Consider the following 16,529-nt stretch of genomic DNA (forward strand, 5'->3'; position numbering starts at 1 on the left):
AATTAAATCTACACATTAGTTTTGCCTAAGAATGTATTTAACATTTAGCACATCCAGTATATTATCCCTTCATTTCATTTTAAAGAGGTGGAATGGGACAGTTAGGTATCATGGTGGATAGAGTGCCAGACCTGGAGTTAGGAGGTGCTTGGTTCAAATTTGACCTCAGATGCTTTCTAGCTGTGTGACCCTGGGCAAGTCACTAAACCTCTGATTGCCCAGCCCTTGCTGCTCTTCTGTCTTAGAATTGTTACTACAACAACAGTGAAGAAAACCAAAAAATACTCACCTTCTGTCTTAGAATCGTTAGTAAGGCAGAAGGTAAGTATTTTTCTATTATCATTACTGTTGTTTTTAAAGAGAGGTGAAACAAGCTTTTTCATATGTCTTCTGGAGTTATGGTTAAACATTGTATGGGTCAGAGTTTCAATAAGTTATCAAAGGACGTTAAAGAAAAGAGGATATTCATAAGAACCATTGAACTCTACCCTACCAACATCTCTTAACCTCTCCATTGCTCTTAAGACTAAATACTTTTTCGACTGCCCTTAATGGCTCTTCCAGCTTCTCTCCTGAAGCTTCATTAGTGAATTAGGTAGCAGTTTACACCAAGCTCTAGGAAATCCTCCTTTGCCCAGAAATTCTTGTATAAAGTTCAATTTGCATAACATTCAAATCTAACTTCCTTGATCTTATCCATTGAAGTAACTTATTTTAGCTATTTCCCTATTCAAGAAATCCTTGTTACCTTGTGGTTATGGGGGGAGGGGGGCTTTACTCTTTAATTCAAAAGATCTTAAGGAAAGCCCTCTACTGAAGTCAGCATCTTTGCTTATATTTTGTTGTGCTGCATTATAATCAGAAGGGTTCTGAGCTTAACATTATTGACTATTATTTACACAGGATCTGCTAAAATATACATCCTGTTTCAAAAATTGTTTACTTAGTTGGATTCCTATATTTGGTGTCTGCTCTCAGAAACTGTTGACATTGGATTTTCCTAGTTGTTTGTTTTTTAAAGCTGTTATGTTATTAACACTATACTTTTTCATTAAGGGAAGCTAGTTTGACAAGGAAGACTCCATACCTTAGCTCAGAAAAAGGTCCAGAAGGACCTCTCAGAATAGCCAAATGCTGCTCTACAAGCATTGTTTGTAGTTGCACTAAGTCAAGTAAGAGACAATGAGGGCATAAGGTAAGGTAGTGATGGGAATAGAAATGAAGGGGCATATGAGAGAGATACTGTCAAGGTAGAATTGTGTAAACCTCAAAATTCCTTAGACTTATAAATGTTGGAAATTTCACCATTGGGATATTTCATACTTGGAAAATTTCTTACTGACAGTCTATTGGAATGGGAACCCCATTGGCATGGGAGGTTCTTTCTCTTCCCTTCTTAAGATTACTTTAGGACAGAAACCCTTTGCTGAACAATGGAAAGGACTTTGACCTATGCTTAAGCATAGAACAGGAATTTCTTTGAGTCTTGATTGATTTTAGAATTGATACAATGGAGATACTAGGAATAAATCTCCACCCTATTCAGTCCTAATAGGATTGAGTAAGGGCTGCAGCCTAGATCAAAATTTAATTATTCCAATCTCTACCATACTCAAGTTAACAGGATTTAGAAAGGGCTGTAACAAAGGAGTAAAGATTTAATCATTTGAAAAATATGACCTTCAACAGACATGTGCAAAAGCCAGAAACCTCTGGGCGGTCCTGGGTTAAGCGAGAGCCTCCATTGACAGGGAAATTGATGAAGAGTGATTGGTAGATGTGAGGACTGAGGGGAGGCAACTTGGATGGTGTCCTTAAAGATAGGAGGGTCTGGAGACTGGAGGGGGGTTGAGTTTTTTTGAGCGGTGTGGTTCCTGGGCTCTGGGGAAGCTTGCTCTGAAGGAAGCTGAAGGTGGGGGCCTCTGAGACTGTTTCTCCATTTTGGACACGTGAGTAATAGGGACTGATCTCTTTTCTTTGCCCCAGCTATCTAAGGGCTTGGGCCTTTTGGCCCAGCCTAAACAGAAGGGGTATTTAAGCCCTATTCCCTTCTCTCCCCTTTCTCTCTCTATATATATCTCTAATTCCTTTCTTGCTCCTATTGTAATTAAACTCCAAAAAAAGGCTGACGGCTGACTTGAGTTTTTCATTTAGGAATTACATAGCTGATTCCTTGGCGACCTTAAATTAATATATATCAGTCTTTTAAAGTGATTCCCTTGTAACATTGTGGCTGACCACACGGGAGTCTAAAGAATCCTCTCAATAAAACTTTTTCCTTGCCTTTTTACTATACTGTTTCACCACTTAGTCCTTTTTTAAAAAAAAAAAAAAACTTGGCTTAAAGACACAGCTGCTAGAACACGTGAGTATAAAAAACTTTTTCTCTTTTCTCCTTAAGTTAAATTGGAATCAGCAGTTTTTTCTTTTTCTTCCCTTTAATCTTAAGGGACAGCTGGGTAGCTCAGCGGATTGAGAGCCAGCCCTAGAGGCAGAAGGTCCTGGGTTCAAATCGGACCTCAGATACTTCCCAGCTGTGTGACTCTGATAGACAGAAAACAGCTGTTTTTAAATCTCAGCAACAGGACTCTAAAGTCCTGGCTGGAAGAACTGTTTCTAAATATCCTTTCCCTTAAGGAACAACTTCCTGGATTTAAAAAAAAAAAAAACCCTGTGGAAAGTTTGTTGCTTTGCCCTGCTCCCCACGTGTTTTGTGAAATTACAAAATATACATATAAAAATGAGTACTACATTCTTTGACAATTATATGGCAGCTGAAGAAGTAGGGGCATTGAGGAATGAAGGATACCTCCAAATTTTTATATTAATAGGTACTGTTATTTTTGTACTCCTCAATACTATATTTAGAGATGATAAAATAAAAAATATTGAGGATAAAATAAAACAAAATGAGGATAAAATAAAACAAAATGAGGATAAAATAAAACAAAATGAGGATAAAATAGAAAATATTGAGGATAAAATAGAAAATGTTGAGGATAAAATAGAAAAAAATGAGGATAAAATAGAAAATATTGAGGATAAAATAGAAAATATTGAGGATAAAATAGAAAAAATTGAGGATACAATAGAAAAAATTGAGAATACAATAGAAAAAATTGAGGATAAAATAGGAAATATTGAGAATAAAATAGAAAAACTTGAGGATAAAATAGGAAATATTGAGAATAAAATAGGAAATATTGAGGATAAAATGGGAGATATGGAAGATAAAATAGGAAAAATTGAGGAAAAAATGCAAGCCCAATTAGAAGATCTAAAATGTTTCTTACAGGATCAATGGGCAAACACCCACTCTACCAGAAACAGACCTGTTTCTGAACCTTTGAATGAGGAAATTTCCTTCCCTGAAATAGAGATGGAAAACACCTTCCCTATAGCCCAGTTAACAGACTGCTTCTCTCGTGCAGTGCAAATCTTGTCTGAATTTAATCCCCAAAACCCTTCCCCTGCAATCCCAGCTTCTCATGTTCCTTCTCCTACAGAAAACCAAATTCCAATGCAAGGGAGATCTTGTCCTCCTAGAGAAACCTGTCCTTGTCAAACTGACCCACAGGTGCAAAATTCAACTAGAGGCCTGTTTCCTCTAAGAGAAGTACCTGAAATAGGACGAAATGGGGATGTGGTGACTTTAAGACATAGGATACCGTTTACTCCCCAAGAAATAAATGAATTTACACGAAATATCCCCACATATGAACAAGATCCTTTTCTAGTAACAAAAAAGATGGGAGACATATTTTTTCAATATAATCCGTCTTACAAGGACGTTGAGAGCTTACTACAGGCTTTTTTAAGTGAACGTGAAAAAAATAAAATAATTGCTCATGTCAACAAAACCCGAGGGCGTAATGCAGCACATTGGCCATCTCAGGATCCCGAATGGGACTATAATAATCCTGAGGACTATCTACAACTATACCGTTGTAGAGAGGCCATCCTCACGGCCATGAAGGAATGTGCAGACAGTACAGATAAGTGGATGGAACTGGAAAAAATTAAGCAAAAGGAAAACGAAACACCCTCCAGATTTATGGACAGAATTATCGAGTTTGGGGACAGATACTTAGATTGGGACTTAAATAAAGAGAATAGTTTAAGACAAGTTAGAAGAATCTTTGTAAATAATTCATGCAAAGTAATTAAAAATTATTTTAAAACACAATGCCCAAGATGGTCAGATATGGACCTTGAAGAATTGCGAAAAACAGCTATATATGTTTTTAAGGGAAACGAAGAAAAGGAGAAAGAGAATAATGATGACATGGAGGAAATGAAGAAAAAAATGAGATGTGTAATAGATAGGATAACTAAATTAGAAAGTGGGCATGATAATGAACCAACGACAATTGCCCCTCTCCAGAAATCCAATTATCAATCCATTACTTGCCACTTCTGTGAGAAGAAGGGCCACAAAATGATGGAATGTAGAACCTTTCTTAAGATGTTTGGAAGGAATACACAGTTTAATAATGGTTTTAGAAATAATAACTATAGAAATTATGATAATGGTTATAGAAACCAGAATTCTAGAAATTATAATAATGACTATGGAAATAACTATAATAAATATAGAAATAAGAACTTTAGAAACCAGAATTATAGAAATAGGAATTGGGAATTTAATGACAATGCTCAAATTGAAGAAAATTTTAATGATAATACTCAACAATATATGAGAAATGGCGCTCGTCCAAAAATTACTCGAGGTGCTAATGATCCTCAGAGAGGTGCCCTTCAGGAGGGTGCCCAGGGAACTTCCCAGTATAATAAAGATGATTCTTCTTAGATTGTATTGATTTTGTTGATATTAATTAACCTTTTTCAGTTTTTTTTTCTCTCCTCTCCAAATAGTAGGAAGGATGAATAAAGAACTTAAGACTATGATTGGCAAATTATGCACTGAGACCCATTTAAAATGGCCTGAAATTCTCCCTCTGGCCCTATTTTATCTTAGAAGCAGGCCTAGAGGAGACTTACATATTTCACCATTTGAGATGCTTTTTGGACATCCGCCTATACAGGCTAAGCCTTTCTCCCCGGCTTATACATCGCTATTAGGGGGAGATATTACTATTGCTTCCTATATACAGGAGTTACAGCACAAACTACGTGAACTTCATGAATCTGGAGCTGCAGTACAAGCTGGACCATTAGACTTTTCTCTGCATGACCTGAACCCAGGAGATAAAGTTTATATCAAGAATTTCAAGCGAACTGGAGCAACTGAACCTTCCTGGGAAGGACCATTCCAAATATTATTAACTACTCCAACATCTATAAAGATTGGAGAAAGAGACTCTTGGATTCACTGCTCACATGTGAAGAAAGCATCTTCTGCTGAGACTGATTGACTCTATCCTATCATATGAATTGTGACTCTATCTTATCATATGAATTGGAGATAATAATCCATAGACAAATGGATGTTTTTTTTTCAAGAATATATTGAATTACTGATTTTTTTCCTTATTTTTTCTTATTTCTTTTTATTTTTTGATCAGAATATTTGATTTTTTTTCTCATTTTTTTGTACTGAAGGTACACATAATTAATATTAATACTATTTTTTTCCCTGCAGTAATACAAGTTAATATATATACTCTTGCTATAATATCAATATATGCCTAAAAGCTTTAAACTATGGGAACCTGCCATTTATTGATAAAATATTATAGGACTGTGATTAATGTTTGTGTCTGATTCCAGGAAAAGGGATAAAAACAAGGAGCACAGACTAAACCTCAATAGTGCCAATAGAGCACACATGAAATATTAAAGTGAGACTCAAGGTTGCGACGCTTAACTTATGTTTAAGTCGTAGGACTTCCTTGTATCTACACTCCTTTCGAAGTACTCAAACAAGTACAAAGCTTGACTATCATGCTGGCTCCCTATATCTCTGAAGGAAAAAAAATCAGACAAGGGAATGACATTTCCCCATCAAAATAGAATTCTAATTCTTTCCTTCTTATATTATGGCAACTTCCTGTAGTCTTGGCTACAAATGGCTAAGTGAAATATTACTGCATTCTGTCCTACATACTTGTGGGATAGAAATTACTTTAAACTGGACCTATACAAGGTCTATTTTGAGTTTTTCTCATGTTTTTGATTATTTTTTCTATTCTTTTGATAATTGACACATACAACCCCATAACTGAACATTGCATTCTGAGCTAAACTTGATATTTTTTTTTAATACTTACTTCAGGGGGGATTGTATTTTAATTTAAAATCTAAGAATTTTTGATTTTTTTTTGTTTGAGATTTTATTTTTATAAAAATCCAAGACTTTTGTTTAAGATTTTACTTTTATAAAAATTTCAAAGATTTTGATTTTGTTTGAGAAAAGATCTTCAAGAAAGAAGCTTGAAACTTTTATATCCAGAGAATGAACTGTTGCAGAAAGATGCCGAAAACCTACACTTCATCAAGAAGATCAAGAATGAACTTTGGATGTGATTGATTGGACTGAACTTTTGATTGAACATTTATTGTAACATTTATGCCAAAAGGGACTGCCCCTAATTTGGCTTTCTGTCAATGCGCCTAGCAAACATTGGTTTTGCTTTCTTTTCTTTTCTATTTCCTCTCTCACTCTTCTAATTTCTCCTAGAAAATTGAATATTGTGTATATCTTTAGTTAGAAGTGAATTTAGAACTACAAAATGATTATGTTAAATGATCAATGGGGAGACTAGTCTCCCAATGATCATTAGGGGGGATTGTAAACCTCAAAATTCCTTAGACTTATAAATGTTGGAAATTTCACCATTGGGATATTTCATACTTGGAAAATTTCTTACTGACAGTCTATTGGAATGGGAACCCCATTGGCATGGGAGGTTCTTTCTCTTCCCTTCTTAAGATTACTTTAGGACAGAAACCCTTTGCTGAACAATGGAAAGGACTTTGACCTATGCTTAAGCATAGAACAGGAATTTCTTTGAGTCTTGATTGATTTTAGAATTGATACAATGGAGATACTAGGAATAAATCTCCACCCTATTCAGTCCTAATAGGATTGAGTAAGGGCTGCAGCCTAGATCAAAATTTAATTATTCCAATCTCTACCATACTCAAGTTAACAGGATTTAGAAAGGGCTGTAACAAAGGAGTAAAGATTTAATCATTTGAAAAATATGACCTTCAACAGACATGTGCAAAAGCCAGAAACCTCTGGGCGGTCCTGGGTTAAGCGAGAGCCTCCATTGACAGGGAAATTGATGAAGAGTGATTGGTAGATGTGAGGACTGAGGGGAGGCAACTTGGATGGTGTCCTTAAAGATAGGAGGGTCTGGAGACTGGAGGGGGGTTGAGTTTTTTTGAGCGGTGTGGTTCCTGGGCTCTGGGGAAGCTTGCTCTGAAGGAAGCTGAAGGTGGGGGCCTCTGAGACTGTTTCTCCATTTTGGACACGTGAGTAATAGGGACTGATCTCTTTTCTTTGCCCCAGCTATCTAAGGGCTTGGGCCTTTTGGCCCAGCCTAAACAGAAGGGGTATTTAAGCCCTATTCCCTTCTCTCCCCTTTCTCTCTCTATATATATCTCTAATTCCTTTCTTGCTCCTATTGTAATTAAACTCCAAAAAAAGGCTGACGGCTGACTTGAGTTTTTCATTTAGGAATTACATAGCTGATTCCTTGGCGACCTTAAATTAATATATATCAGTCTTTTAAAGTGATTCCCTTGTAACAATTGACAGGCATGAGGATCTGATGGCAGGACGGAATCACCAACCAGGAAGTCCTCGACAGAGCCAACTCCACCAGCATCGAAGTCATGGTCCTCAAAACCCAGCTAAGATGATCTGGACACGTCATCCGCATGGACCCACAGCGAATACCAAGACAGGTATTCTATGGTGAACTGTCAGCTGGACTCAGGAAAGAAGGCCGACCAAAGAAAAGATTCAAGGATCAGCTAAAGTCCAACTTGAAGTGGGCTGGCATCACACCAAAGCAACTAGAACTCGCTGCCTCTAACAGAAGCAGCTGGCGAACCCACATTAGCCATGCCTCGGCCACCTTTGAAGATGAACAACGTGACGTCTTGCATCTGCTCCTGAACGCCGACACCAGGCACCTCCCGTAACAACTGGCCCCATGTGCCACAAACTCTGTGCCTCAGCCTTTGGACTTCAAAGCCACATGAGGGTACATCAATAGAAGATAATGCACAAAGACAATTGTCATTCTCGATCACTGAGAGACTACCACTAGACTAGAATTGACAGGACTTTTCAATTGACTGGTTATGGAAGATAGGATTCAAAGGCTTAAAGTTGGAAGTGATGTTAGAAATAATCTCAATTGCCCCATTTAAATCTTGAATGATAGAAAGGAAGGAAACAAGCAGTTATTTAGTGATTACTATGGGCCAGGTGGCAGCTAAGTGCTACAGTGGAGTGCCAGGGCAGGAAGACTCATCTTCCAGAATTCAGATCTGTCCTTAGACAGTTAGTTAGCTGTGTGACCCTGAGCAAAACACTTAATTTCCATAAGTTTCCTCATTTATTAAATGAGAATAATAATAGCATCTATCTTGTAGGATTATTGAAAGAATCAAATTAGGTATTATTTATAAAATTCTTAGCACAGGGCCTGGCACATAAGAATTATATAAAAATTAACTGCTGTTATTACTATTAACCATGTTTTTGAATGAAACCCAGCCCATTTTCTTCCTCAGTTTTAAACCCAATTCTTTGGCACTATAGGCAGTGCGTCAGTCTCACAAGCTGAAGGTCCTGAGTTCAGTCCTCGGAAGGAGAGTGTGATATGATGGGAAAAGGCTTCTGGGGACCAGTCACTTCGGGTTGGGCTTAGCTCCACCTGAAGTGGATTGTCATTCCCTCGAGGGTCTCCCACTCAGTCTCCCACTCAGTCTGAAACTGCCAGCCTGGGATTCCCTTCAGGGTAGATTCCCATGGGAAAAGGGAACAAGGACAAGCTTTGGGGTCTCCAACCTATAAGCTAGTTCTGAAACTTGGGGTTCATCAGATCTCACTAGGTCACAAGTCTGGGATTCCTAGATTCCATGTTGACACATGCAATAAACTTCCACACAAGTTTTCCAAAGCTACAGGATCAAATCGATGTCCTTCCCTCCCCTACACTCCCTCTATGTAAAACAGGAGACTCAATCAGGGTTAGATAGGTATTATAATGCAAATATATATTTCCATATGGTTAATTTTTGTGAGTAGTCTTATAAAACCCAAACCCCCAAACATAAGCCCAAGTAAATGACTGAAAAATAATATACTTTCATCTGCATCAGAATAAGATTTTAAATGCATGAAATAAAATTCATTGTATTACACAGGAAACAATTGTTGAAATACAATTATCAAAAACAAATTTAAGAGTTTAGGAACTACAGCTTAGTATATTCTGGGGAAATTGCTTAATCAAGTAATAAACTATCTAAATATGATGATTAGTGGAACACAAAAATTCAGAGGTGATTTAACATTTAAGAGAAAAACATTCAAAATAATATATTAGGAGGAAACTAAGCCCACACCAAAGCAATGGAATTCAGGGGGAAAAGTATAAAAATTATATATTTCCCAGAAAAAATATAAAGAAACAAAAATTTGTAATGTCATATTCTTGGACAAAAGAAAAAAATACCTGGGAATTTTGGAAACTCTAGGCAAAGTACAGAGCTTCAGTTTCAAAAATATAATCTTATTGGTAACCAAGGAGCCAACAATTTTCATGTCAAAAAGTATAAATTTGAGTTACTTAAGATTATTGGATTTGGATGAGAAATTTTTAAAAAGAGAATGAAATGTAAAATTCAGAGAAACAAGGTAAATCTGGAACTTTCTAAAATTACTTGCCATTTAAGGAGCAAAGATGATTCTTCAGTTCTATCAGAGGTTTCCAGTCTTTCCTTCAGCTATGTGGTTCAGTAATGAGAGTACAAGGCTGAGAAACAGGAAGACTTAAGTTCAAATTTGACTGTAGGGACCATGTGATCCTGGGTAAATCACTCGGTTACTGTCTTCTTCAATTTCCTTAACTGTAAAATGGAGATCATAATAACTCTTAAAACCCAGGATTGTTGTGATGATTAAATAAATTATTTTAAATGAGACATTTAATGAATGTTTGTTTCCTTTCCCTCCCCACTTGTCTTCAAAGAAAACCAGATTTGAATAGGGTTTTTCACATGTATATGGACTTCTTAACAGAAGTAGAACAAGATGACAAAGTCAGATTTGAAATGAACATGTTTTGTTTAAAAAAAACAACCTTATCTTCCATTTATATAATATATAGAATACCGTGTGTTGCTTCCAAGACAGAAGAGTGGTAAGGGCTAGGCAATGGGGGTTAAGTGACTTGCCCAGGGTCACATAGCTGGGTCAAATTTGAACCCAGGACATCCCTTCTCTGGGCTTGGCTCTCAATCCACTGAGTCACCAGCTGCCCCCCTCAACTATGTTTTAAGAAGGAAAAAAGAGGTTATTGGTTGTTTGTTTTCAAAATCTTTCTTGGACAAAGGCTGGCTAATTTAGTGAGGATTTTCACAGAAGACAAATAAACACAGGATCAAGATGCAGAGGAAAACAATTCTAAGAGGAAGAGGTATAAAATAAAGAGTATGAAATGGGAGTTTCAGATCACATGGTGGAAGGAAGAGGGCAGGGCTGGGATAAGACAAGAAGAGGGTTGAAGTGATTGGGGATCAGAGAAAAGAGAGTGGGAGTTGGGAAAGAGAATAACACTCTTGCGCAGCAGGCGATTTGTCATTTCATACAAGAACTGGAATAAAACTGGTATAAATCAATAGGCGTTGATTTTTGGTTGGTGGCCCAGTGGCACTCCTTTTGCTCCCTGATCTTGACAAGTGATGGGATGCTTCTTGTCTCAGTCTCTAGTGTTCCTGTCCAGTCTCAAAATAACCATACTTTAACATCAGGCAATAGAATGGACAGGGGAGGCTCTGCCCTCTGAGAGGGTATGCTTTCCTCCACATGCTCATGGTGAGCAAGGGAGAACTGGGCCTCTTCCTATGTGCTTCATGAAGTGGGGTCTCCATCCTATGAAGGGCTGTTGAAAGGCACATTTGACCTTCCTTTACAACAAAAAAGTAAACTACACAGTTTCAATGTATTTAGTTTGAATCTCTCCTTTATATTGTTTTGATTCATTGTAGGAAATGTATTTTGTGGATTTTTATGACGTTCATATTTTTATTTGTTTTATCAGTGGTACCAAAACAAAATTAATCTATTTTAAAAAAAAAACACAAAATGAGATCAACAAAGAGCCCTTTAATCATCTACAAAAGACTTCCAAATGCAAAATAAGTATGATCATATAAAAAACTTAGAAGACACTTGATTGTAATTCATTTACTAATATATGAATTAATTTCCTAAAATAAATGCCATTTTGGCTTTTGTGCCTTCTGCTTTTTTGTATGTTTTGGGGTGTTTTTATTATAATTATTTTATATTTTTACATAACTGAAACTATTGTTCCAAATTTGTGTTTATATTTCTGTTTGCATTTCTTTGTGTTCTGATCATTTGTCATTTTTAAAGATAAAATTATATCTCATTATATTAATATATCAGAACTTGTTCATTTTTCAATAATCAGATACAAAAGATACCTTATGATTTTGTTCTTAAAGATTTTTTTTTGTACACATAGATTCCCCTACCCCCTTTTTTTAGTAGTATTCTCAAGATATATTCATTGCAGTGAGGGAATAAACAAGTTTGTAGCACACTGTTTAGTGTATAGTGTAGCAATTCAGAATTCTACCAGTAGCATAAAATTTAATTCCTGATTCAATTCTTACCACTGTTTTGCATTCATCCTTCATTATCTAACTATGTTTCCATGTTTTAAGGTTTTCTGTAAATTTCTGTAAATTTCAGGAAATTTCAGATCTTATTCTTCTATTGATAATGTTGGCTACCTATTCCTTTTTCTTCTCAGAAAGAGAGAAGAGAGGATAAAAATAGAGAGTGAAAGAAAGGGAGGAAGGGAAAGAGAGAGAAAGAGAAAGGGAGGGTTTTAAGAAGGGGAGCATATTTTTAGACAGATGGAAGATAGTAGAGAGGAAGCTACAGAAGATTCAGAAGACAAAGGAGATGGTTGAGGGATAGACAAAGGTCATGGAGGGTATAGAAGGGGATAAGGTATACAGGAAAAATGGAGATAGCACTGAGACAAAAATGAAGAAGGTGAAATTATGAGATACAGAGGCGTTTATATCTGGTAGTTTCATTTCAGAATAGTTGAATGTGAGGTATTAGTGTGAGGGTGAAATAAATAGGGAGGAAAAAAATCCAAAACAATTTCTGGAAATGATGTGAATAAAGGAGTGCCAGATAAGAGCCTAACTAGGAATTTTGAAGTTTCCTTGACAAAACTTAAGAAACAAATTATTTTGTTATTAGAGATTCTACTCAGTTTAGTCAGTTAAACAAGAAGACTTGAGAACCCACTTAGTTTATACGTACTCAAGGAAATATGTGACATCTGGAAAGGGAGAATGGAGTGAGGTTACTAAGGGATTTCAATGACAGAGGGAGAAATTTGACCTTAGCTCTACGTAGAGGTGACAGAGAACCACATGAACTTCTTGGGGAGGGACGTGACATGGTCTGACAGTCTTAGGCTTTAGGAATATCCATTAGTCTGCTCAGTTACTCAGCATCACAAACCTCATCATTTGTCCATTTATTCTAATTCTAATAATTATATTGTTGGTATTTTTTCCTTGTGAGAAATACCCTGCCTTGTAACTCATTTCAGAAACCATCCCAGCCTAGATTCCGTGACTAAAATTCCAACTCCCAGAACTGGGAGGCAGTATGGTGTAATGGAAAAAGTGCTGAATGGAGACCTTCCATTTAAATATTGACAGACTCATGCTAGTCATATGACTTGGGCAGCTCACTTATCTTAAAATAAAGAAGTTAAATTACATCTCTAAGATCTTTTTTGCATCTAAATTTGTGATCCAATGACTTGTGTTTTATTTTTCCCAGTAAATCAAAGAAATCTTAACCTTGAACTTTTAATTCCTATATCTCAGAACCCAGTAGGTGCTGCTAGATTTTTTGAATGCTTTTTATGTTTGCCCCCATTCATTATAATTAGTAGTAACTTACATTTTTATAGAATTTCCAAGTGTCAGAAATGTTTTCCTTGAAGAAATGCTGTGAGATAGATATATAATTTTCTAGATTATTTTGAAACCCAAGATTATTTCTTCAAGATACAATGGAGAACATCTACCTTAAATACCCTTACTTTATACATGAAGAAATTCAATACTATAACATGATCCAATAAATTGGAGGGAACACTAGATTTTGAATCAGAGGTCAAATCTTGGCTTATTACTTGTGACATTTAGCATCACTTCCATTATCTACAAAATGAAGGTATTAGATGATATGATATCCAGAACCTATAACATAAGAGTTGTCTCAGATTACTAACAGCTAATTAGTGTTAAGTTGAAATTTGAACCCAAATTTGATGACTTTAAAGTATTTCTCTTCTACTTTACACCAAATATGGGAAGGATTCTGGTACGGTAAAAAGAACATAGATAACCTGGGTTCATATCCCATCCTTAATATTCCCTTTGTGAACTTGAGAAATTTACTTAATCTCTCTGAAATTCAGGTTTCCCATCTGCAAAAGAGGAGATAGTCTCTGAAGTCTCTTCCAGTTCTAGACCTCTCATCTAATGATCCTATGAACATGTGATTGGTAGGACTTAAATCAGATCCATGAATAATGCTCAATAAATGTCTATTGAAGTGAATTGCATTGAATTATCTCTTGAGATAATGTGTCTGAAATATCTTAAACTAGGATAGATGAAAGACTAACTTCCCAGGAAATTCATTGATTGAATTCTCAAATTTGCTCCTTTCAGTCTTTTTTTTCAGATAGTTGAACTGGGTATCAATAAACAATTGGATAGCTTCTAGTAACATCAGCAATCATAAAGCTTTACTAAAAATATAATGAGTGATAATGATGTTTTTGTTGGTCTGTATAATTGTTAAAATATGCATATATTCCTTCATGGACATTCTTTAAAAGCTAGTGGGTACATATCTTTCTGTTGCAATGACTCCACAAATTGCATTTTATGGGAGGAAAATGAAACTACACAAAACATGTGGTTTCTATGTTTAAGGGAACATTTATGTTAGGATTTTCAAGAAGTAAGTCAAAATCAAAGTATTGAATTTTAGAGAGAAGCAAAAGTGGAGTACCCATTTTGCCTAATCATATTCAAACTTGCTTGTATAAGTAGCTGATTAATTTTAGAGGAACTGCCTCATATTAAGTCAATGGCAAGGTTGCAGATTTTAGTGAAAGCTACAATATAGCTTAAGCAGTGGATTATACATGATTCTAATTGTACATTTCTCCACAGGAAAATGTGGTTACTTAGATTCTATTATTAGTCCACATCCTGGCATATGAAGTGAAGTTGATAACTGAAACCATCTTCAATTCTTACCACTAACTCCTCCCCCATGTGGAAAAGTCCAAAGCACAGGATATTAAAAAGCTGGGAAAGGGGAGGCAAGGGATGAACCTTGAGGAACTACATTAAGGAATATGGGTAGGAACAAAGAACTTCAGGAAAGACCTATAAAAGAATCAAGAGAATAAGTGGTATCAGATGCTATAGGGAGATCTTGCAGGTAATTAATTAATACAATAATTTATAATCTCTAAAGGTGTAGTTTAAGGAATGTAAAGATTACTTCATTGCAAATATTTTGGGAGAAAGGGTACCTAGGAAGGGAAAATAGCTTGTAAAAAGGTTCTTACCCTTTGGGGGTATCATGGACCTTTGGCAGTTTAATGAAACATATAGGCCTATTCTCAGAATTTTTTAATGGGTAATATAAAATACATAAGATTACAAAGAAAACTAAATAGGTTGAAATATAATTATAAAAAATAATATATCAACTTCATGAAATTTATCACTGGACTTCTAGGTTCCAATTGGTTAATGGATGCCAGGTTTGGAATCTTTTTGATGTAGACAATTAATCTAGAACTTTGGAAGTGAAAAAAAAAGGGAGAGAAATAGGATATTAGGGAGAGTAGATTAGTGATGCCAATTTAGACATTAAAGCCTGGTAACAATGTAATGAGTAGTAAGGTGGAGTTGGAATCAGGAAATTCTTTATTTGAATCCTGCCTACTAACTATTGTATCCCTGTATTAAAGGACTTATGGACCTTAGTGTGAAGAATCCCAGAATTATCTGTGAGCTTCGCCACATCTCAGAGTGGCATGATCTTATGTGCCCCTGATTAATTTGCATTTGAAGGTACAATACTGCCTTGTGCCACTGTATCATTTGCATTGTTATTTTCCCCTACTTCCCCTAATGGTGTTTCATTATTAGTATTAGTAACTACAGCGTCCTTATTAGTCTGTCCTGTCACGACCCCGTCACCATATTGGTTCCTTTTGTTTCTTTAGCATGTAGTCCTGGCATATTTCAGTTAAAATGGGTATTTGTCCAAACAGTGCCTCAAGTCTGTTGTCAATTACTAGGGTATTGACTGCCTTCTTGGAAAAAATGATGTTGGCACCAGCTATGATGTAATTCAGAACATTCACCACTGCCAAGAAAGTTGGGGTAGAGTTTGCCATAGAAAAGTCACGTCCATAGCAATTTGAATCCAAACTGTTATTATGCTGATCACAGTCCCAATGGCATTTTCAATTATTTCATCTACTGTGTTGTAGACTAAACAGTAGCTCCAAAATATTGCCAATACTCCCATCACAGTAGACCAATAACAGTAGCTGCAACATACTGCCTATTTGTTCTTGTTACCACCCTTCCTTATCTCTGTTGGTTATAGAGATGTTTTATCCTATTGTCTATTCTTCCCCAAGTCTCTAGTTGTCAGGAGCTAACAGTTAGGAATGTCTGTTGTCAGACTTGAAGCTTTTTCCTATATAGGATTCAAGATGTCTAGATCCAATATGCTGGCTTCCCTAACACAGGCTTTTTTTTTTTTAGTGGATTCTCTTTCCCCTGTATTCCAACTGTCACAGAGGGGCAGTTGGTGAATGGCTTGTAGTAGTCATTCTTCTCCACCAGGATTCAAGCTGACTTTGTTGATCCTGTGTGGTAACTCTTAGGCAGTGACACTGAAAATAGCTATCAGCAATGAGGAGTTCCAACTGTCAGTTTGTGACAGTTGGTCACTAACAGTTTTTCTATAATGGGGATCCTTATGAAACTCTGGGGTGCCAAGATGTAATAGAGGGTTAGTCTGATGGTAAAGAGAGAGGGAGAAAGAGTAGAGACCTCCCCTCTCAAAGCAGGGTTCAGGAGAAACAGCTGCTGTTTAACTTGGCCAAGGTAAAGGAGAGGGGGAGTGAGTAGTTCCCCCCTTCAGACTCCCCTCCCTTCTCAAGTTGGGGAACCCAGGCCTTGGCAGCCTTGGGCCCTGAGAGATTCAGGCTTGG

Source organism: Monodelphis domestica, chromosome 8 (genome assembly GCF_027887165.1).
Source record: "Monodelphis domestica isolate mMonDom1 chromosome 8, mMonDom1.pri, whole genome shotgun sequence".
Lineage (NCBI taxonomy): Eukaryota > Metazoa > Chordata > Mammalia > Didelphimorphia > Didelphidae > Monodelphis > Monodelphis domestica.